Here is a 25,215-nt window from a genome sequence, read left to right on the forward strand (position 1 = left end):
CCAAGAAAGTAAGTTATCGTTTGGACATTAAAAAAAAAATCATCCCTGTGATGAAGTGTGTCCTTGTGTGACCCTGAGGTTAGGCTTCTCAAGAGTTAACTACAAGCAAGATGGCACTTTTCTCTAAACTAAATGATGTACCAGATTGATGAGTTCATCTATACTCCTCCAGTGTGTTCTTTCTGATTCTCATGAGTAGCTCACGTGTATTTCTCAAATCATTTGAGTAGATGTCTTCCCTGACCTGTCACTGTAACAAAAGCTCCCAAATCCAATTCTCTAAGAACTCAAGTTTAAGATCCATCATATCTAGGAAAGCTGAACATTCCTCACTCCCCATGGAAACTTTGTGGTTACAACGCATAGAAAAGAAAAAGGATTAGAAGAACTGAAGATGGTTTTTCTGTCTCACTACTAAATCTATAAGAACCTCATTTGCTTGACTAAGTAATCCAACATTACAGTAGTAGTAAATATTCTTTTTTATTTTAAGTAGCCAGCAGTGACAAATGAAGGCAGTGTTCCAAATTATGGGCCACTGGCTTCTGTGTCTTAAGCTAAGTGCATTTATTCTTTCACTAAGGTCACAGAGCAGCAACTCACAGTAGAATTAACATCTCAGTCTTTGTTTCTTCACAACTTCACTATAATTATTCCCCCAACCCTTGCTTAAATGGAAATGAGTCATATCCATCTCCTATTTCTCTAAAAATAAACCCATCTCCTAATTAAGCATAACACTTTCAAGTCCTGTATGAATTGAAATAGCTTAACGAATCCTTCTTATAATACTAAAATGAACTCATGTCATTATAATTTTTTTTTAATTGTTTTACCCTTCTTTGAGGAGTAACTCGCTACTATCTCCTGAAAAAGAAAAAAACTAGAAGATGCTTTACTCTGGTATACCATAGCAGTTAAGAAATAAGGAATGCTTCATGGATTATTTTATGCATTTCCTTCTCAGTGGAAACAAATCCCTCACCATACAGTACTGAAATGGCATTGTCAACAATGGACAGAAAGGTCTTGCTTCTCCTAGGCATCAAGGAAATATGTTAAAACCTGCCGACTCTTAGGTCTAGGAATCTAACTAAGAAAATGCCAATTCTAGTCTCTGAAACCTTTGAAATACTAACAATCTACATTTTCTAGTCAATCATGCTTCTGTCAGAACATCTTCCTGAAGATCGAAGGTGAGATTCAATACACTGCCTTACAGTAAAAGTGGCCATGGCCTGTGTACAAATGCTATGCCTCAAATCCTGTATTTTACCATGAAATTCAACAAATGATCACACTTGGCCTTAGGATGTACTCCTGAGCCAGAAGCACGGTAAGTACTCATAAATAACTGAATAAATAAACAAGGATTGTGTTTTACTTAGAACCTCAAAACAAACAAAGAATAAGCTGGAGGAATAATGTAGAGTACTCTTTGCTTCACAAGAATGGTTTTAGTAGAGGCCATGAAATAAGAGATTGTTTTCCAAGTCAAACGCAAAGAAGGGCCACAAGATTAAAAATGTCAACTGTAACCCAATGATTGCTGCCAATGAAACCTCTGAAGAGACTAGCATTTTAAAGAATTACATTTTGACTCTTAGCCTGTGAAGCACGTTAGACATAATCTAGAGTTTAGACTTGGTTCTGGCTCTAAAGGAATTCTCAACAAAACTGAGAGGCACCATAAATAGACAGAGATATTATAAGAACAATGAGAGGGGACTGGATAGTTGCAATAATGCCCAGTTAAAATTTAACTAAAAGATACCAGCTGCCTTAGATCTCTCAAATCCGGCAAGCAACTTCTTGGACTATGTCTGATTGTGATTTTCATGGTGGAGTTTCATTTGTTTTATTACTCAAAATGTAAGGTTCCAATTTCTCAGTGTAATGCTAAACAGCTTGCTAGCATTCTTATATAAAGAGGGATTGTGCAAATCCAATGAATTTTGGAGTTGGAAAAAATTCATCAATCTTCTCATTTATTTCAATGAACTGAGGCCCAAGAGGTTACGTGTTTAGCAGTGATCAAGAACCCTGGAATTACGTACTGTGGGTGAACGTAGAACTGCTTGCTGAGTGTACTGCCATGAGCAAATTTCTTAACCTCAAAATCAGTTTCCTCAACTATAAAATGCAGGTAATAATACCAACACTTTCAGGATTATAGAGGAGGATTATACAAAACACAAATACTTAGCAGCATGCTGTATACATAGTAAAAATGGTCAATAAATAAAAATTGTTATTATTGCTATTTTATCAGTAGTTCCTGGCAATAAGTAAGCATTAGTAAATGCTTACTAATGTTACTAATTAGTAACACTACTGGTTTGTATTACTTTTTTCTACTGCCCAACATGGCAGAGGTTACTGAAGTGTTAGAGCTAGAACATGGATAGCTAAATCTCTCATTTCTTTTTCTAAAGACTTGTATTCAAGTCATGAAAACAGGATTCCCTTTCATAATCATAGGTTGAGTAGCATTAGTCAAGAATTTTGCAGGAGAAAAGAGTCACAATTTCTGTTTAATGGTAGTCTGTTTGTACCATTGTTATGCATAAAACCAAGAAGTAAGCATTTTTCTTACAGTGGAGAACTAACTCATTGAAAGATTGCATCGCACAAGTGGTGAAATATTGCAGCTTCCTGAGTTAAACCAACATCTTTTTGATATAATGTCAATCTTTTGTGGAGTAATGCTTTAGCAACTAGATACAAATATAAGGAAGCAGTAAAGCACTGCAGAAAATAGTGCAAGACTTCTTGTTTGTTCATTTTTTTCATTTTTGCTTTTTCGTTTGTTTTTGCTTTTTCTTTAGAGCAGTGCCTCCCAAACTGTAATGTGCATATGAATCACCCGGGGATCCTGTTACAATGCAGTCTGCTGCAGTAGGTCTGAGGTCTGGCCAGACATTCCACATTTCTAACAAGCTCCCACGTGGTGCTGATGCCGCAGGTCAGAGGACTTCACTGTGAGTAGCAAGGCCCCGCTGGACTAACTTGGTTGAACTCATGAGTGATTATAACAAGATAGGTGTTTAGGAGGCAGAGCCCAAGGAGGAACAGGCAAGACTTCTGTGCCAAGGCTGAGCGGATGCTGATAACCTCAGGTGCAATACAAACCCGGCTGGGGAGAATTGAGTAGCTCAGGACCTGTCAGTGTCTCAGGAGCCATATGCCAGATGCACATCTGCCAAGACTTCTTGCTTTTCCTAAGAAGACATGGTTCTAGTTACTTGGTCCCTTTTATCAAGAAACTGGCAATGGTGCTTTCTCCCATCAACAGAAGTCATTTGGATTAAGGATTACGCGAGGTACTAAGAGATAATTTAAAAGAGTTATTTGCATTATATGTTTTTTTACAATTGTAAAAGACACATGTTTTGGAAACTTTTTGTACATTGTTTTGCAAACTTTTATGCATCTGGAATTATTTCAAAGTGAAAAGTTTTTTTTTAAATCTCTAAAAAGACTAAATCTCTTTTAAATCTCTAAAAAGACTAAAATTCTGGAGTTTTCTACCTTTCCACATCTCTTGAAAATTTATATATTTTTCCTCCCCATTGAGAATATTTTCCTGACATTTGCACTAAATGTTTGTTGCTTACTCTCATGCTAGTAAGTAGTACCCAGCCTGTTCCCTCTAAGTTCTGAAGGCAGCACCAACACTTGATCACTGGAATATGAAATCTATCCTCTTTGGAAAAAAAGACAGATCAGAAAACATCTTTCCCTCACTGCTCTAGATACCATTTTTTTCTACCTGAACTCCCAAAGCCTGTATAGATTATACTACACTGCTTAATAGTTATATTGTCTTTCATTTTTATCCACTTTTCTAGTAAAGATTATTGTGTTAATTTTAAAAATGGAGTTTACATATTGCTTCTTCTGTGTCTGGCATGGTCTCCAGCACAAGGCTGGGAATGGAGTAGAAATAAAACTGATATTTGTCACGGAAGGGACTGACTGACTTACCCAGGAAACTAGGCCTGGGTAGTCTTTCTTCAAAGTCAGTATCTTCATAACAATGAATAAGTAATCCACAGACACCACTTCAGAAAACAGGCTTAATCCAGTGTTCTCCTAGATAAGCAAATCAGTCTAAGCAGAAAAATCTATCCTAAATTTGTGTAAGTGTCTTAGAGTTACTTAGATTCCTATGACATGCAGGTCCAGTCACAAGCTCTGGGTTCACATTCCATTGGCTCTAATCAGGGTCCACCATGAGTTAACGTGGTCAAATGACTGAGTCTCCGAGTCCCCACCTGGTAAATCGGGATGACAAGAGTGGAGTGCCCACCTCAAAACATCATTGTAGATTAAATACATAGTAAAAATGTATTTCAGTCCCTGAAAAGCACCTAGCAAGGATGTTGGAACATACTAAGTGCTCAGTAAACATTAGGGCTGAGTATCCTTCCTTAGGTGAAATGAAGAAAAATGGATGTGATAACTAAAGAATCATCTACATTAAAATGTGGAGTCCAATAAGCTAAACTTTCAGTACAGCAGGGATAAAGGAGATGAGGAAACAAGAAGTAAGTTATGTCTTCACATCTAATTTTTCCCAGGATTGAAGAAACTTACAAGATTTGCCTGAAATGCCACTAAATTGCTGCATACCACATTAATTTTGCTCAAATGCTAAATACTTTATAATTTCCATAATGAAGAAAGAAAGGGAGGAAAGGGAAGGAGGAGGGAAGAGGGAGAGAGAGAAGAAGAGGAAAGGAGGGGAGAGAAAAGAAAGAAAGAGAAAGAAAGAAAGAGAAAGAAAAAAGAGAAGAAAGAAAGAAAGAAGAAAGAAAGAAAAGAAAGAAAGAAAGAAAGAAAGAAAGGAAAGAAAGAAAGAAAGAAAGAAAGAAAGAAAGAAAGAAAGAAAGAAAGAAAGAAAGAAAAGAAAAGAAAAGAAAAGAAAAGAAAAGAAAGAAAGAGAAAGAAAGAAAGGAAGGAAGGAGGGAGGGAGGAAAGAAAGAAGGAAAAGAAAAGAAAGAAAGGGAGGGAAGGGAGGGAAGAAGAGAGGAAGGAAGGAAAAGAGGAAGGAAGGAAGGGAGGAAGGAAGGAAGGGAGGAAAGAAGGAAGGAAGGAAGGGTCCCAGCTCATGGGATGTGATCATTCCCTTCTGCTGTTTGATGTGAACAGTTGGGAATTTTGAACCGGTAATTCGAAAATGATAGTCGCTGTGGAAAACAGATCTATTCACCAATAAATAAAATCACAAGGTACGTCAGAACCTCAGTTATCAGTAAGAAATTCACCAGTGCAATCAAAGAGAGAAATCTGTTGATTATTTGTTTGCACAGTGTTTTGCCTTCTGCCTCACCCTCCCCTAGGTGAGAGGACCTGAACCCACACACCAAGTTTGTTGTAGTATTACTTCAGACAGTCCTTGACTTCACTGGCACTCTGATTTTTCATAGACCTATGCTGTTTACTTCTATTCTCTCATCTTTGTAAACCAGGCGGGGTGCAAATGATTGTTCACCTTTTAGAGATGAAGGGAAGAAGGCACAGACACGTTCAATCCCTGTTCTCTGTTAACAAAGCTAATCACTGACATAATCCAAGTGCACAGCCACTTTCCCTACTCTGACCCAGCACTGGTTCAAGTTCTGACCCTACTTGCCTTTGAACTCCATTATCATCTGGGACCGGCCACTGGCCCAAGTCCACGCTCTGGTTGGTTCTCCAGGGCCACAGACTGCCAGATGCCAAAGGATCCCACCCCTCTACCAACTTCCCCCAGGCTCTGCCTCAGGACATCCTTTCACAGCCAGCAACTAGCACCTCCGTGTAAGGAGCCTGCCGGGCAGAGATGCCCCCTCCATAATCAGGCTCTGGGCTTGGCTTCCCATATCCTCAGCAGCGGAACCAGGACGGAAGAGGCTGCATGGCTGCCTGAACTGTTTGTTATTTCACTACTGAGTTGGCGAGGATGGAAGTAGTTGATTTACAATTAGAAGCAGCGTGCTTCTTCAAATATTAATATTAATAACTACATACTGAACACATGAAAAGACCTTTTCATCTTCAAAGCACTTTACAGACATTAACTCATTAGCTCTCCCTTCCCTCCATTCAGGAACAACAGGTGAGCAAGACTCTCAACAGCAGCAGTGGCCAACCTGCAGCCCTCGTGCACAGCCCACAGCCCCTGAAGAAAAAGGGTTTTCTCTTCGGATAAAAATAGGCCACCAAATCCAAAACCACAACTGATGAAAGAGTTATAGTATCAGTAATTTTACAAATCAAATGGAGCTGCCCGAGTTATCATTTTAGAATTGGTATTTCCTGCTGTTTAACAAATATCTTTTTTCTCAGTTGCATGGCAATGGTCTAAAGTAAGAAGGAAAATGGCCTTGAGATTAAAAACAAAAACTTACCCAAAAGGTAATAAAGAAATCCTGCAATAGAATGCATTGATTTCAGTGACCCAGCACCTTTTTAAGTTTGCTCAAAGAAAATGCTACTTTAAAAGTTGGTAACAGAGACCTTTAACAGTGGATGAGAAGTCACATACAAAGTGTCATGGCCAGATAAAATCACTGGATGGAGAGGAATCGCCATCGACATCTCCTGCCACTGAGTCCAGCTCTGCCGTGGGGAGAAGAAATACCTCCCTAACTCTGAGACAACCCCGGCCCACACCCACACCATGTCTCAACAACAGACTTAGGAACTTGTAGATCTTTGGACAACTGCAAGTCAGTCCCAAGACAGAGAAAAACACCAAACAGGCTAGTTCGGCTAGCAAGATTCAAACCTGTAGCAATTTCCTCTCTATTAAAAGCAATTCATTAAACTACTAGCGGGGGAAAAAGTAAAACAATAGGTTTACCAGGAGTGAAAGAGAATAAAAAGAAATTTATATGTTTAACTACAGCTTTATTTCTTTGGAAGTGCTCCAATTTGAAAAAAAAAAAAATCAGGGTTTCTGACAAGTAATCTACGGGTATCTAAAACGTGCATGGTTTTGCTTCTGTGAAGCAGGAACATTTTAAAAAACATAGTCTTGCTTTCAGACTATTCTGACAAGGTTAGGAAGTATTTTTGAAAATTGTTAAACAATTAAATGGGAACATAGAAAGATACGAAAAGAGAAAGAGAAAACTCACTTGTATCCTGAATCTCCCTATCAACTTACCCTTTAATTCCACAGAAATTTTTTTTAAGGCAGGAAAACGAAAATGGACTGAAAAGTTTTAGGCAGAAACTGACACACACCTCACTTACTACTTTGCCGGAGAGCAGATCCTGAGTGAGCTTCCCTCAAAGTCTGTGGTCTCTTTCCAACTACCTGCGGGAATCCTCTGCTCCGTAGCTTAAGAGGATGCAAAGACCATAATGTTTCTAATAGAGCTGCCTCCTTAAATTGGGGGGTGTGGTCAAGCCAGGGAAAGCTGGAAAAAAGGCAGTCTTCCTCTCTTGCCCCTGGCACCAGGACAGCAGCCACTGGGACAGGCACAGCAGTCTAGGTGGAAAGCAGTGTTTATTGACGGTGGCAGCACCAAATCACACCTTATTTTCTATTCTTCAAATTATGCTTCAACTGAATATAACTCAGCCTTGGAGAGTAACAGGGAGGGAGATGAGCAAAAGGGAACTAGCTCAGTGGGATAACACTGTATCTCACCTCATGATTTGCTGGTGCATTTACTCTCTACTGAATATGTAAATATTCATGCTTCGTGTTCCTTGACTTTCTCAATGGAGCCCCCATTAACCTAGGCAAGGGCTCAGGTGAGGGAAAGGGATTGCTTTAGAAACACAGGACGTCCACCACCCAGTCACCTGCTCAGGCTTCCTGTTTCTCTCTAATAACTTGATATGAAATGTGATATTTTCTAAAGAAAAGAAAATAATTTTGTGAAGAGAGCTGACTGGATAGGGACTTAGGATTTCTGAAAAGTAAAGCTAAAAATCCCCTTTTCATATAAGTGTGGTTTTAGGCAATCTCTAAAATAAAGCTACCTTTAGCAGCCCTGACTCATGGTCCGTGGTATAGGAATAAAAGGGCAGAAGTGTTCATACATTTCTCATTTAGGGAAAATGTAAACAATATGAAAATCTTACATCTGTCCTAAGTGAAAATACACAGCATCTTTTATTCACATATTCAGGACTATGGTAAGAATGTTACAGCATAATCTCATTACTGTGAATGGAGTTGTTACAATTTTTTTTGAAAAGTCGGTATTTGGCTGCTTAATCTACGACTTTTATCCTGAAAGATTCCATCTTCTTTGAGTAGGAGGTGGGAGTTAAGATTCGTCAGAGTTGGCTTCTTTCTCTTTTTAATGAAGATACAAACTTTGAAAATCCATGAAAATCTAATAACTGTCATTTGGAGCCACATCATCATCAGCCCTCATTGTATAAAGCTGGCAATGTAGTTAAGATGACATTGTAAGTAAAGCAAGATTTTACTGCTCATCTTCTGCCTTTGCACGTTAACTTGGAAGTAAGGAAGAGGTAGTGCTATTGGTTCACTTTAGTTTAATAAATTGTCTGTGCCAGGCACTGTTCTAGGCACTAGAAAGACAGCAAGTTTGCACTGTAGTGAGAAGACAGACACATAAACCAACGATCTCCCCCCAAAAATGTAATACATGCTACAAAAGAAGTCTATGAAGAGAGCTAGGGAAGCTTCAGCCTGCCCCTGTAGGCCAGTCAATTTCAGCACACTGCCCCATTTAAAGACCCCATGGTCAATTATACCAATCATAACTAATTACAACTGTATTCACTATGTTTGCAGGATCATTGAAAAAAAGTTGAGAAGACTTGGATTCTTGCTCTATAAGGGTGTACGGTGTGGCTGCCGAGGGGATCTGAAGTCTGGAGTTGTCTATGCTGAGTTTATGTAGAAAGCAACTCTTCAGGACCTTAGCTCCCTGCTCTGCCACTGCCTTTTATGGTATGGAAGAACATAAACTAGAAATCTTAATGGTGCAAAATAAGCCATCACTGTCATAAACTGCCTAGAGAATGCCCAGGAAAACAGTAAGTTTTGCTTTAAACAGTATCTTCAAAAATATAACATTAGATGGGTATCCACATATAAGAGCATGACACTGGAATCCCACCTTACACCATACTCAAAAATGAACAAAAATCTATCAAAGATCTGAACATAAGAATGAAAATTATAAAATTATTAGAGAAAAATCAAAGAGGAAGACTTCATGACATTGGATTTAGCAATGATTTCCTGGGATATGACAGCTTATCCCAGGAAAAACAATCTTGGGCAACAAAAGAAAAAATAGATATGTTGGACTTTATCAAAGTTTTAAAATGTTGTACATCAAGGGGCGCTATTAAAGTGAAAAGGAAGTCCACAGAAAGAGAAAAAAATGCAAATCGCATATCTAATAAGGACTTAATATCCAAAATATATAAAGAACTCCTACAACTCAACAGCAACAGTGACAAATAACTTGATTTAAAAGTGGACAAAAGACGTGAGTAGACATTTCTCCAAAGATACAGAAATGGCCAATAACACATGAAAAGATGGTCAACATCATTAATCATCAGAGAAATGCACATTCAAACCACAATGAGATACCTCTTCACATCTATTGGGATTCCTATTATCAAAGAAACAGAAAATAGTGGCACGAATAAGGAGAAATAGGAATAAGGGTGCATTGCTGCTGAGAATGTCAAATGGTGCAGCCACTGTAGCAAACAGTGTGGTGGTTCCTCAAAACAATTAAATATAAAATTACCATTTGATCTAGCAATTCAACCTCTACATATATAGCCACAAAAATTGAAAGAAGAACTCAAGAAGATATCTGCACAATATTGTTCATAACAGCATTATTCACAATAGCCAAAAGGTAGAAACACCCAAACTATTTATCCACAGATGAACGGATAAGCAAAATGTGGTATGTAGAGAAAACGGAATATTATTCAGCCTTGAAAAATGAAATTCCAATACATGCTACAATATGATGAACCTTGAGGACATTGTGCTAAATGAAATAAACCAAATACAGAAAAGACAAATATTGTGTAATTTTACCTGTATGAAGTACCTAGAATAGTAAAATTTATAGAGACAGAAAAGGATAGAAGTTAACACGGGTTGAGGAAAGGAGAATGGGGAATTAGTGTTTAACGGGGACAGAGTTTCAGTTGGGGATGATAAAAAAGGAATGGAGATGGATGTGGGTGATGGTTGCACAACATGTGAATGTACTTAATGCCCCTGAATTGTACACTTAAAAATTGTTCAGATGGTAAATTTTACATTACATGTATTCTACCACAATAAAAGAATATGTTGTCCCAAGGAAAAAAAAATACATATATAGCATTAGAAGTAAGTAGGCTTCTGCAGAAGGAATGCTTTCTGATCCACGTGGATGATATAGGACAAAAGAAAATGATCCTCTAGAAGAAGAAGGTGTGAAATCCCCGGAGGATCCCTCCACTGCATGGTGGTGGCTCCCCAGCCCCTCCCTTATGCCGGCTGTCGAAGAGGGTGTAGTAATACTAGCCCAACTTCACAGGGTTGCTGAAATCACCATGTGATTGGATGTAAACAGTAGGAGCAATGCTTTTCTTTCCCATGTCCATAGATAGCTCTATGAGGAAAGACCTCAGTTGATAGGGTAATACGACCATTATGATTCTCAAGGAAAAAATTAAAACTCAGTGATCCAGGGACATGGGTACCTTTTGACCCCATGTAAAAGGGATATGCAAAATGAGTTGTTTGCTTCTTTGAAGGAGTATCTCTGTAGCCTCGCCTAAACAATCGTAGTCTCAATATGGTTTGGATACAATTGAGACAGAGCATGAAGGAATTTCTAGAATAGCTTTTCTTACTGTAAGGAAACCTTTTTCCTTTTCTCAGTATAACAAGTTACCTTGTAAGTTAGTATGTCCTAAGAGGAAAAATGGAAGTAAATTCCCAGAATCTTAGCTCTGCAAGGGTCTTCAACGCTCCCACCAGCAACCTTCCCTCACTGCCACCCCAATTCCCTAAAGTGCAGAAGTCCCCTTCAAAGCAACTTATAATGATTCTTTAAAACCACCCGCTGCATGAAAAGTGTGAAGTTTGAAATTAAAAATGGCGTTAAATTTAAAGAAAAGCAAAGCAAAACATTACACACGTATTGCATTTTCCATATTAACTTTCCTTCCATCTCAGAAAAAAGCCTCGTGATAATTCAGAAGACTTCATATGTGCAGAGAAGCAGTATGTAAACAAACTACCAAAACCAAGTGGAGTGAAACCCAGATACCATTATAAGCGTGGTTATCACCAAATATTGAAGAGAAAAAGAAAATACACTGAAAATGAAGCGAAGAGCAGACAACCATTGTGTATTCCCACTCCAGCTCTGGAAATTCTTAGCCTGTACTTTGTAATGACTCTCTCTCCTTTCCATGATCAAAAGCAAAGCCTTTGTCTTGAGCCACAGATGAGACTGCAATGGCACACATACGTGTGCACACATCTGGCACACAGGTGCTCATCCTACTGTGTGTGCCAGAGAGCCTATGGAGACCCAGATTTCTTGGCGTAGTCTTCCCATGACCCCTGATGTGCTGCTCCGTTAGTCCTTGCACCAACTTTCTGGTTTTTCCTTCCTCTCTAGAATGTAGAATGAGCTGGGCACAGGGCCCCAGCTAGACTCCCTGCAAAGTAGCTTAGCTAATGTCGGTCAAAAATTCTTCTCCATCCTGGTTCCACTGGGCCTGCTAAACATCCTGTGTACTCCACAAACTCAGAGAGTTTCAGCAGAACGGAGGCTTGTGGGTTGTATGACAGCCCACTGAAAACCCCATCTCTTACCAACCCCTCCTTCCACCCCCATTCCTTTCTATGTACTTTTTGTCACTCTGTCTCCCTGGTCCCTTCTCCCTCAAAATACCTCTCACTTTTTCTCTCTGTCAAACTCCTACAAAGTTATTTTTCAATCTCAATTTGATTACAGGATGAATATGTGGTTGTAGCATATTCAAACCATACAGAAGGGTATGAATTCAAAACTGAGAATCACCACCCTGGGTCCCCTTCCACACAATCTCACACCAAAAAGCTAACTACTATTCAGGGTTTAATATGCAGCCCTCTAGTCTTTCCTCTATTCTTGTACCCATACTAGGCCTTTTTCATGGGATTGTGTTCAATGTATTGTTCTGGGACTTGCTACCATGCATCCGGCAGTACGTTCAGCAGCTACGTCTTTCCAGATTGGCCCCTTCAGAGCTGCCTCAATCATCTCGGTCAGCCCCCATAATCCCATGTGACATCCCTTAAGCTCCAGCTCCAGTCCTTTCTTTCTCTCCCTGTGCTTTTCCACGAAGCAGTTGTCTTGCTCCTGCGTTGTCACAATGAGCTATTTAAATTCTCCTATCTCCTGTACACGTCTTTCCTGCCTTATCTTCCCCACTAGAATGTGATTCTGGGGGTGCAGGGTCTGTGCCCTTGACATTTCCTTATCACCAGTAGTCATATAAACTGCCTCCCCAGCACACTCCCTTGAACATACTATGGACTGGATAAATATAAAAAGTTAGGGCTTGACAGCTCAAAATACATTGTGTACAGCATAATGCCATTTTTACAATCTAAAAGCATAAATCAACTAGGTATTGAGAGGTTATTTATGGTGGTATGGAAGATTTTTTGTTTTATTCTTGTTATGTTTGTGTTTTCTGATTTTTATACAACGTTGTATTGCACCTGTAACAAGAATAAACAACTAAATTTTACAGTTAAGTACATGACTTTATCGGTCCAACGAAGACGACAGACTATCATAGTGTGATAACACAGGCTCTGAGATCAAACTTCCCAATTTAAATCCCAGCCTTTGTTCTTTCTCGGTTACCATGGACATTTTAAGATTTCCGATTTTTTGTTTCCTCGTATATAAAATGAAGATAATGGCACTGTACGCCTCAGGGATTATTCTGAGGATTAAAGAGGCAGTGAGACTTAAGTATTTAATTTAGTGATTAGAACGGACCTTATACTCAATAACTATTGACTGCTATTATCAATGGCATGGCCGGGGTGGACCCAAGGCTCCCATTTCCCAATTTAGAGTCATTCTCACCACAATCCATGAATCTTCAAAGGAGAAAAGCCCAGGGGCTGATTGTCCCTTCTACTTGGAATGCTGGTTTGCTAATCCAGAGAGAAAAGACTGCTGCAGTATCCAGTAATGTAATTAGGACACACTTGCTGGAGAAGGGTGTCCTGCTGAGTCTGTGGAAGGACAGACAGCTGCAGCTATGTCTCAGTGGCTCACACCAAGTCCTGACAACTGCATTAATTTTTCCTTATGTAGCAGTCCACTGATTACAGATGGAACCCAGTCTTTGAGTCAAGCCCTCCTCCCCAACACAACTGCAATAGAGCCAACCTTTTGAGTTTCCCCAAGCATGTTTTCTAGTCCTAATTTTAGAAGGCAGCCCAGTTTCACTGGAGGGACGCTAAAACCATTACTATATTTCCTGACTGTACTAGATAAACTGATCCTAAACTTCCCATCCTACGTGTGTGGGAGGCCAGAAGGGCTTCTGGGAGGTGTCTGAGCTCCACTTTCTCCAAGGTACGCAGGAAGCCACCGCCCTAGTTCCAGTTTTACAGTATCTGTGCCTTGGACTTTTCCATGCTTGCCCTGCACCTGGACTAACTAACTCAGTAGCTTCTGCTCAGATAAGATACATTTTCCAGGGCAGAACATCACGACCAAGAATTCTAGAAGCCAGAATTCTAGTTTGTAAGCTGGGAATAATCGTTAGGGATTCTGCAACCTCATCACCCTTCAGATAAATAAAGAGAATCAGAGAGATTAATCTCTTTTCCCTGAAGGGAAAGTGGATAAATCAATTTGCCAAATGTCATCAACACTAAGTGGTTAGCCTGTTGGTGGAACCGCATATTGAGCACCTTCCATGAGTCTATTAGTCTACGTTTGGGACCAGGGAAACCATACTAAAGAAGCAACATTCAGATTAATTGACCTGTCAAAGGAATAATCCTTCCATTTTCACACTAAATATCTGGGGCTTCAGTGGATAGCTCAGTCCCCAGTAGACCAGGAAGAGGAAAGAGCAATCCAATCATCATGGATTTTGCTGTTTCAAAATGTGCCTAGGACCAGAAGTCCAGTAACTACAGTCAGTTGCATCCATGAATGTGGTGAGAGATTTATAGAAAGCCACATTCATCAGTTGTTAATGTACTCATTATATTGGCCTGATGCTGATGAATGATTGGAAATAGAATGGTGTGTTTTTGGGCCTTTTTAGGATGCCACTTCAACCAAATGCCAGGTTTGCTGCTGACATCTTTATCCTGGTTACTTCCCTTACTTCCTCAACATAGCCAAGACTATCTGTGCACTCAGAGGCTCAGGGAGACAAACTAAGAAGATCCAGATGTATCAATCATACATCTGGTTTTGACCTGTATTCTACCTCTACAAGGAGGTTTTCACTGACTATCCCTATTTCCCTCTTCTCACTAGATTCTGTGTTTCTACCATATGTTTCAGTAGTGTACTACTTTCCCTTTTGTAGCAAGAATTACATTGTAATTATTTGTCCATTGTCCTTTTTCTTTGTTTATTGTAAAACTATGGGGGTAAGGAATGGATCAGCTTTGTTTGCCATTGTTCCTGCAACACTTACCACAGTGCATGAAACATAAAGTAAAGGCTAAATAAATATTTGATGGATAGATATATGACTAGAATAATGGACGGATGAACGGATGGATGGATGAGTGGATGGATGGATGGAGAGATGGAAAATACGTATTTGAATGTTGGATATATGTGATCTAATTAATCTAACAATTTTTTAACTTTTGGTTCTTTAAGCATTCATCTTTTTCCCACTGTTCCTGCTGGTGTTCCACAACATAATACCAAAATGCTGGCACCTAACTCTGTCTCTTTAGCACACATCACACAACAATTTTAGCATGAACTTTTTTCCAGTCAATACAAAAATAAATCTGTCAGGAGAATAATTTATCTTTTACGTAGCACAAAGTAAAGTGAAGAGCTGACAATTAACCAGAAAATTCAGGCTGCGTAAACAGACAGAATGAGTCACTACTTCACACCAGATTTCTTTTTGTCTGTTATCTGGGTAATTCAGTCTACATCTGGTGTCTTTTTCCTTGACTATTTGAGTAGTTGTCTCAATACATCTCTCATTTTATTTTTCCTTGAGGAGGAATAAAATAGAAAAAAATTGACTTGTGATTTCCGGACTGAACCTAGACTTCAGGGTGTTATTGCCCACCTAGTTTATTTTCCAAGAGTTTCAAGCCTGAAAAACACCTGAAATATTGTTACTCATTCTTATCAGTGGCTATTGGTTATGGGAAACTTTTCACATTGTACAGGTATGTAGAGATGGGATCCCAGTCCTGATTTGGAACAAGCACGGAGTATGGCATGAAACACCTTGGTTTCCAGTATTTTTAACTGTAAATGTTAACGAAAAAATGTGCACATTTTTTTTAAACCAGCTGAGAAAATCACATAAACTTGAATTTAACCTTCGCACCAATCAGAAAGCATCCGGAATAGCCAGAGATGCTGACCTTGTTCCCAAGGAGCAGCTTGTGCCTGGAGAGAATCTGGCTCATTATCTAATGGAATTAAACTCCCAATTAAGGCTGTTTTTTGCAACTTGCATCACAGCTCATCCCTGGCCAAGGCACAACATGATACAGTGCAGTACTTTTAATCATATTTGGTGACATTTCAAAAAATCGTTTTTAGAAATTCTGGGTGTTTGGATAATAGATGCTTTTAAAGAGGGCCACTGGGGGCTGTGGTTCACGCCTGTAATCCCAGCACTTTGGGAGGCCGAGGCAGGAGGATTGCTTGAGCTCAGGAATTTGAGACCAGCCTGGGCAACATGGTGAGACCTTGTCTACAAAACATGCAAAAATTACCCAGGCATGGTGGCTCTCAACTGTAGTTCCAGCTACTCAGGAGGCTGAGGTGGGAGGATCCCTTGAGTCCAGGAGGTTGAGGCTGCAGTGAGCTGTGATGGCACCAGGGCAATAGAGTGAGACCCTGTCTAGAGAGAGAGAGAGAGAGCCAAAGGAACAGAAACAGAAAGAATAAAAGTGAAAAAGGTATTGCTGCTCCTTGCTTAGAGTAGAGCTAAATCTTCCAATGTATAAGAGGTTCAGAAGGCTGATATTTGTCTAGATTGTGAAGAAAGTCAGCCCTAAAGGTGATCAAAATTCAAAGAAGTGTAGGGTGAATAATTTATATTGAAATTACACACTTCCTTTAAAATCACTTTCCAAAACTGAAATTTAAGGGCTTCAATCTTGAATCCAAAAGCAACTCTGCCTTCTATCTCTTTATCCAAATAGTCATTATTCTTCTTTAACCTAAAACTAATACATGTCAATTGTTTAAGATTTGGGAAATATGAAAAAGTCAAAACAAGAAGATTAAATTCACCCATAATTCCCCGCCCAGAGGTAGCCAATAATAACATTTTGATGGATAGTTTCTTTGCAGTCTTTTCTGTGCAGATAGGTATTTTTTACATTATACAAAATAAAATAGGTTATGTCATACATGGTATTTTAACCTATTTTTTTCTTATAATGCCATTAAATGGGCCTTCTGCAGTGTATTTTTATATAGCTGCCTGGTATTCTCACATGTATTCCTATAATTCAGAAATTTAGCACAGGACAGAGGCTTCATTTCATATTAACTTTTCTAGTAATGAGAAGAATCATCAGCCCCAGATTTAATTTCTAGTTTTACTAACTAGTTGTGTGTTTGGGGGCAAGGTTTCCTCATCTGAGAAGTAAAGGATTGCATGGTTAATTTCTTGAGTGTCCAGGAGGAGTATCTGACACATAAATCATATAACGCACAGTTGCCTACCTGCTCAGCTTTGCCTCCGTGTCTGCTCCATGTGAGAGGGATTTCCTCTTCCCCTTCATCTTTTGATTTGTTTTCTCTTTAATTTGTTCCACTTTCTTTCCCCTGAAACAATGAAATGTGATGCCTTTTATCTTTCATCAGAAGATGGGTGATTGGCTGCTGCTTCTACTGCTTCTGCAAACTCGGCACCCGTCTCCTACTGAAAGCGAGAGCCTGTTTTGAGCTCCAGGGATAAGCAGGTACCTTTACATGTGCTCCTGCAGCAGACTCATCTGACCTCTATGCTGCCGGTGTAGCAAATTGGCTTTTGGAGGTTCAAGCAGGTCTCTACCTTCTTGAGGGCTCCAGCCAGAGACAGACTAGGAGGAAATGTAAAAGGCACACCCAAACAGAAATGCTGATTTTTCCTCTTTTAAAAAGCAGTAGGATTTTGTGTTCTACATCAAAGAGACAAGGTTTTTCCACTGTAGTCTCTAAAAATGGATAGAGGACTCAATTTGCCCACAATTTGGAATATAAAGAAATTCCTTAGGTCTGATACAGTAGTTCATAGAAACATTTATGGGGTTTTCTAAAACTTCCATATGCAATCCTGCACAACTGGATTATTTTTATTTTTATTTTTATTATTTTCGAGATGGAGTTTTGCTCTTGTTGCCCACGCTAGAGTGCAATGGCACTATCTGGGCTCACCACAACCTCCGCCTCCCGGGTTCAAGCAATTCTCCTGCCTCAGCCTCCCAAGTAGCTGGGATTACAGGCATGCACCACCACACCCAGCTAATTTTGTATTTTAGTAGAGACGGAGTTTCTCTATGTTGGTCAGGCTGGTCTCAAACTCCTGACTTCAGGTGATCTGCCCGCCTTGGCCTCCCAAAGTTCTGGGATTACAGGTGTGAGCCACCACACCTAGCAACAACTGGATTCTTGAGAAAATTTTCATGCCAGTTGCTTGAAAGAAAGGATTCTTCCCTGCCCCCAGGCTAACTAAACTACTAATGTAACTGGCTTGAGACTAACAAATGCCAGGAGATTAAGTACAGGTTTGAATTTTATCTCTGCATATCTCTGGAGTCTGTCAATTTGGGTATCTCAGAAAGACTCAACATCTCTCACCAGAGTCTTCTGAAGCACATCCACAGGGAAGATACAAGAAGCTTCTTATGTTTTATTTTATCATGAATTCCATTGATCCTAGAAACTTGTGATTCTGGTGTAAAATAGGAGGGGAGTGGGAGTAGTCCTGGCTATTTAATTATCTCAGTAGGTGCTGATATTCCCACATATCAGCAAGGAGTATTTCAAAGAATGATGACATCAGATCACTGAGCATCTTCCGAGACATTTTGTTCTTCATTACTTCTCTCCCCTCCTTGTCACTGTTACCAAACACAGCAATGATACTCATTGAACTAGGCACCACTCCCTACTGTTGGCCTGTGCTCTTAGCATAAGATCTCTTCTCATTGAGATGGTGAAAAATAAAACGAGATAACAGAGAGAGAAAATGCTTTGAAAGAAGAACACTTTGCATATGAAAGAAATTGGAGATTTTGTTTATGATAGCTCAGATGAATCCTGCCTCGTCTCATTGCAGCAGCCTGTTATAATATTTCATTGTTGGGACTGAAATTGCCTCATAATAGACAAGTGTCATAGGACTTGGATCAGTAGATAAACACTACAGGGAAGCCTATTTCAGATCAAAATGGTGAAGTGCTTTTGAACATTTAGAGAGCTTTTGAACATTTGGAACTATTCAAAAACAAAATGAGTGCCTGGAAAGCACTGAATAAGTTGAAACAGAGCTATAAGATCAGCTAGCAGGGATGCTGTAGAAAAGTTTCTTGCACTGGCCCAGACAACAGCTATCATTCTATCCCAGTAAGAATCTGGGAATTCACTACTACCATGATTTTTAATGCTGCTTTTAAATAGGTAAAGGGCTGTAATGTAGAAGAGGAAGTGTTTTCTTTCAGAGTATCAGACTAAGCCCAGTTGATGGAAAGTATAGGAAGACGAACTTTGGCACAATGCAGGAACAATATTTACAATATTCATGGCATTTAGAAATGCCATATAATTAATTTTTTCAAAGTCAGGTAGATGTGAGAATAATCTGACCAAAGCTAATCCACCAGTGTTAGACCTCAAACTTTAGATTCTTCATCCGGTTCTGAGTTCCATGTCTCACATACCCCTACCAATCTAAGGCCACACGTACCTGGCAAATAGTCTTTCAAAAATTAGAGGAAAGCCATACGTTAGTGACCATTTGCTGACAGTCCTTGTCCAATCCTGCTCCCTTATAACTGCTTCCTTTCTCAGACTCTCTCTCAGGGGGAAAACTAGGTTATTATGCCTGAGCTCATCTCAGGCCTCCAGAAACTAGATTGAATGGAATAAAAACTCTTAACGAGGAATTTTTCTTTGTCGTGGGTGTTTTACATGTCTACTACCATCTAGGATGCCCTCTCCAACTTGATCCTATAGCAGAATCTTTTTCAGCCGCTGTCTCTTCTGCACTTCGAATTTTTTTCTGCCTAACTTCACCCTTCTGAGAACCACCAGCAGCATCACTGTGGGATCAGATAGTCACATTCTTGATGACCCTATAGATAAATCCAATAAGCAATTGCTGCTGTGAACAATACTTAATTGTTTACATTCAGAGTGATGACTATGTTTTACTCATCTTCATATTCTTGGCATTTTGCTTGGTGCCTAAGTTCTTAGGAACTTCTCAATATGGGTTTATTTGGTTGAAAATATAGATATGTTTTGCTTTATTTTAGAGCCGAGGTTAGTTACAAATGGATTCTATGACAGCCTCAAGTGCAAAAAACATGAGTAACTTTAAAATTGCAGATATCGTTAAGAATCTCCCAAGATGCCATTTTGGGATACTATGGAAAAGGAGCACAGCGTAAGGAAGCTCTTATCTCAAGGTCTTTGTGCTTCCTCTTCCGGCTGCAGTTCCACATAGTTCTCTCCTCACTTCATGAAGGTCACATGCAAATGTTAACTTGTCAATGAGGTCTTGCCTAACTATCTTATATAAAATAAAGCCTCCATCCCCATCCATAGCACTCCCTATCCACCTTACTCTGCTTTATTTTTCTCCATAGGACTTATCGCCATTTGACATACCATGTGTCTGCTCACTATTTGTTCCCTGTGTGTCTTCCCCCTCATTGGGCAGAAAGAGACTTTGTGGGTTCACTCATTGCTTTTTCCCCAGGTCTAGAAGAGTGCCTGGCACATAGCAAGGAGCAAAGAAGGGCTCAACAAACATTTACTAAACAACTGAGTGATGAATAAGAGAATTATTGAAACTAAAAAACATAAAATTGCCCAATAAAAATTCAATAACATGACTGAAAAATATGTCAAAGAAGTCTCTTGGAACAAAGAACAAAAGTTTGCAATACAAAATGTGAAATAATGTAAGCTGAGATATAGAAGATTAATCCAGGATAGCCAGCATTTACTTCATGAAATTTCCAAAAAAGAGAGAAAATAAAAGGGAAAAATATTAGAAGAAAATTTATGAGAGCTGAAGAAAGTCATCTATGTTAAAACTGAAGTTTCAGCCAAGGATAAGAGAAAATACAAAAAGCTTTTAGAGAAAAGTTAGAAAGTCACCTACAAAAGAATGAGAATAATTAGACTGGCATCAGCCTTTACACTAGCGACACTGGACGCTAACAGGTAAGACAGTTATATCTTTAAATTTTTGAAGAAAAATCATTTTGAACCTAAAATTCTGTACTTAAACCATCAATCTGGTATAATAAAATGCAAACATTTTAAGACCCACAATGAATATGAAAGTTTACCTTCCATAAAGTCTTTCTAAAGAAATAAGATGATGTTGTTCAACAAAATGAAAATAGAAACAAAGAAAGAAAAGAAAACGAAATCCAGATAACAGTGAACCTTATCCAGGAGGCAGATACACAAGAGGTATTAAAAGAAGTCATCCAAATTAGAATAGCAAATTGTCTATTGTCTTTGAAAGAAGGTAGATTACCCCATAGCAAATAATTATGAAAACGTTAGATGAAAGGTGAGGTCATAAACTGCTTCAATTAACAGGAAGAAGAAAAGCTATTAAAAACACCAGGAAAAACAAAAAGCTACGAAAGAAAGTAATACGAAAAAAACTAGAATGTGGTCTGATTTTAACCAATTCATAATGTATAAGAAAGAGAGTCCACTTGACCTTAAAACTTGGAGTATTTTTTATCAGTACACAAGTTTAGTGACACATATATAAATATACCTTATTCTGTAAAGTCTAGTTATACAAGTTGGTTCTGTGGTGAATTATCTTAATATGAATACATAATTATCTTAAATGAGATTTTAATCTTTAGAATCAACCTAAAGTCAAAGTATGAATGGCTTAACTTTGGTTACAAAATGAAATGTAAATCTAATGTTGATGATATTAGTAGCTGGAGATGTATGTAAAAAAGTAGAAAGAAATATGGGGGTGCTGATTTCTACATGAAATCAGATATATTATCCAAAGATGATGGATCATGAAATAAAAATTAAAGTATATTATTTAAAATCATAACAATAGCTAAATGAAAACTAAAATTTTTTTAAATAACTTAAAGATTTGGAAATTGATGGGGGTGGGTGTAGAGTAATTGAGCAATATTTTAAGTCTTGTACTGATGGTTCATTGATATGGTTTAAAGTAATTATATCAAAAAGTATATATAAGTATATATTATTTCAAGCGGTGGAAATACATAAAATATGGAATTAACTACTAAATAATAAAAACAGAAAAGGTTTAAGTGGTTACCTTTTGAGAGTGGTTTAAATGGTTTAAGTGTTTACCTTTTGATCAACTGTAGTATGGGAATGTTAACTTCCACATTTTCATAATACTCTGTTCTTTTTTTAATTAAATAAATTTTATATATTTTTTAATCTGCTTTTTAAAAGAAGAGATTATTTGTACTGGAAACTGTTGACCCATAACCACTTCTCCTATGACACTTGCTATGTTGGGATGAGACAAATCAGACCACAAAATTTTTTCATGAAAATCTGGCTTTCTTTTTCTGAAATGGTTTACGAAGAGGCAATGAGGACCTTTGGAAATATTTTAGAATTTGGAATCAAAAGAAAAAGGATAATTGCAGAAAAATCTTTTAATAAATTTTTATGCCTCAGTTTTCCTACACTTCAATGGGCTTCTTGCCCATAATTTTACTCCTTTGAGTCCCAAGGAGATGAGGCGTTCAAATCCTAAGCTATAGGAAACCCTGCCAGTGGTCGTTTTCAGTCGATAAGCCAGGAGTTACGGACAAGAGCTGGGCAGTTTTTACACATTTCTGGCATGCAAATAAATGTGCCAAATGTTTAAATTACTGTGTATGATTTCTAAGTCAGCAGCTTCAATGCTCCCTATGGTAGAATCAAATTTCTGCATGAAGATCTTCTGGGGAAACTGCTGACTTACTGAACACCCTGTAACCAGACACCCACACAACTCACAGCACACCTTGAAAACACCGAGGTGGCAGGGTGGAAGATGGGCAGCCTTCTTTGCAGAGGCCTAAAGAGCCAGCCTCATCCTCCACACACACGGTACTCCTCTCTTCCAGACAAGGGCTACCCCGGTTCCTCTACCCCTGCAGTGATGGTGTTTCCATGGGTTATGTTGGGTTGGGGAAGGGGGTGGATAGGAAATATGCAGAAAATGCAAAACAAAACTGATTTGTGCAAATCCTCATCTGGGAAGCCTGCATTCCTGGTTGCCTGCATTTATAATATTAAGCGGGGGGAGGAAATTACAAATAAGGCAGTCAATGAGTTAGTATGAATCGGATCTTTGTTCTCTGGCAAACCCTGCCTGGAAAGCTGAGTGCAGGCTTCTCATTGACTTGCAGCATCAGTTTTACAGAAATGGCTTTAAAATCTGCCCAAGGTCCATTCTCCTCCTGCCAGGCCAGAAAGAAAAAGAAAGGTGACCACACAGCTGGACACCCTGTGGTCAGTTCTTATGAAAGGGGCAAACTCTGTGCCGTGCCTATACATCCCATCAAAATATGGGAAAGGAGCTGGGGAAATGGTCCCATGGAGAGACCTGGGAACAGAGAGAGGGAGCCGAGAGACAAATAATTCTCCTGGCTCTGTTCTATGCTACCCACAGCCATGGGCTAGATACACTCTCTGAATGCCAAACTTGTGCTTCCCAGGCACTCTGCTGCCAAAATATAGCTGGAGAAAGCAGCCAGAGAACCCCACAGTCCAGGCAAGCACAAGAGCTTAACTGGAGACAAGACTGGGGTTGAAAGGGAGAGAGATGAATCCTCTCAGATGTGTGTTGATGCCTTTCTAAGTTCAAAGCACTTATGCTTTTAAATCATCTCTCCTCCAAGCAAATTTGTGGGACAAGCTGTATTTTCTCCACTTAATAGATGATGAAATTGAGGCTCAGATTTTATTTGGATCATAGCCAGTTTGCATAGATAGCACCAGATTGTATTCCTTGGCCTTCTCACTTCAGGGACTTTTTCCTAGACCACGTTACCAGTAGATGTCATTCTTTGACCAGCAGACAAATGCCAGACAGTAGAAATTCTAGCCACTTGGCTGAAAGTTCAGGTTCAGGGAGCATCTGCAAGAGAGGGAGGGACTCGAGGCCAGTGTGCCCAGCTCCTTTGCCTCTGCCCCACCCAGAGCTGAGGGCCTGGACCTCATGTGCCCTCCCCACACGGTGCCTACTTTCTATTTTACAGAGACTCTGTGACCCCTCAGGGCCCCCAGATCCTCAATCCCACTGAGGCTTTGCCTCAGATGGGGGACTACATGTTTTTCCTCCAGACTAAAATATTATTCCAATAGCTTTATTTTTATATTATTATTATGGTTTGTCTTTTGTTTTTTGTTACTTATCTCCTCTGGTCATGAGTCGCTGCATACCCTAGACCATGTGGGTTCACATTTCCCCTATTCTAATTTTAATTTCCACATGATCAGAATAAACATGGCTGCCTTGAGATCTCATTTTCCAGTGCTGCCGGAAATGAAAATTCCACATAGCCTAGCGGACCTTCCCACCTCCTCTCACTGGACAGCTTGCTGTTTAGAGGCTCCTGCCATTCTTAACACGGCAGCTGTCACAGCAGTTAGCCATGGAAAGACCCATTCGCTCATTTGATCCCATCTCCCTGCCAGGACAGGATATAGGCCTTAAAAGTGCTTCCTGGTCTAAGGACTGAGTCGGGGTTTATTTATCGTAGGTTACAGCAAACATTACTTCAAAAAACAGGAAAGAGAGTCTCATCTTGTTGATTATGATACCAGTTATAGCAATGAGGTGGAGGCGTTGTGGAAGCGGAGCTTGCATTTCCATACAAGGCTACCTTAGAACCTCATCTATTGTCAGGGAGCCGAAGTGTGTCGCTGTGACAACCCTAATAGAACCTTGGGAGTACTGGCTACTCCTGCTCTCACGTTCCTTAGGGCATCAGAAATAAAAACAATTATATCAGCTTGTGACTTTCGTAGATTGGTCCTAATTTACAAAGCTCCTTATGGGCAAATTAATTGTCCCGTTTGCCTTTCATTGGGATCAGCACTAAGATACACTCAATAAAATGTTTAATTAAGACTGATGGAATACTAGAACTTATTCCTTCTAACTGCATTTTTGTAAGGAAATTGTATCTAACAATAATTTGTTGTATAGTTCAAAATGCCTAGAAGAGAAGAATTATAATGTTCCCAACACAAAGAAAAGATAAATGCTTGAGGTGATGGATATCTCAATTACCCGGATTTGATCATTGCACATTGTATACATGTATCAAATTATCACATGTACCCCAACATCTGAACAACAATTACATAGCAATAAAAAGCAAAAACAAATAAAAAAGACAGATTGAAAAAGAGCCAGTTGATCAGGAAGGGAGGGAAAGAGAATGTGCAAAGGATTCCTGGGCTCATTTGCATGGAGAAAGCTAAGTTGAATAATGTCTCACCTCAAATTCAAGAAGTATTTCCCTGCTAATAGCTGCATTGTTAATAATACTAAGAGCTAACACTTATTAGATGCTTACTGCTTGTCAGGCACTGAGCTAAATATTCAACATGCATCATATCATTTAACAACACTAAGGGAAGTGGTGTTATTATTTCTATTTTGCTGAAAGAAAAAAATGATGATACAAGCAGTTAACAGTTTGCCCAAGGTGACATACAGGTACGGATACAGGTAAAGGGTAACCTGAATTCAAATTGGAATTAATCTGACTCT

The 25,215-nt window shown here is 39.2% G+C and overlaps 1 protein-coding gene across 1 annotated transcript in view; it reads right to left on the reverse strand.

Annotated features, from left to right (window-relative positions):
- Positions 1-7,307, reverse strand: part of ETS1 (ETS proto-oncogene 1, transcription factor) — a 129,253-nt gene extending 121,946 nt beyond the window's left edge. The window contains exon 1 of the mRNA XM_055273703.1: positions 7,237-7,307. The gene's annotated coding sequence lies outside the window, so the exon portion shown is untranslated. The remainder of the gene's footprint in view (positions 1-7,236) is intronic.
- Positions 7,308-25,215: the final 17,908 nt, after the last annotated feature.

The sequence above is a fragment of the Symphalangus syndactylus genome, chromosome 3, assembly GCF_028878055.3.
Source record: "Symphalangus syndactylus isolate Jambi chromosome 3, NHGRI_mSymSyn1-v2.1_pri, whole genome shotgun sequence".
NCBI classification, from domain to species: Eukaryota; Metazoa; Chordata; class Mammalia; order Primates; family Hylobatidae; genus Symphalangus; species Symphalangus syndactylus.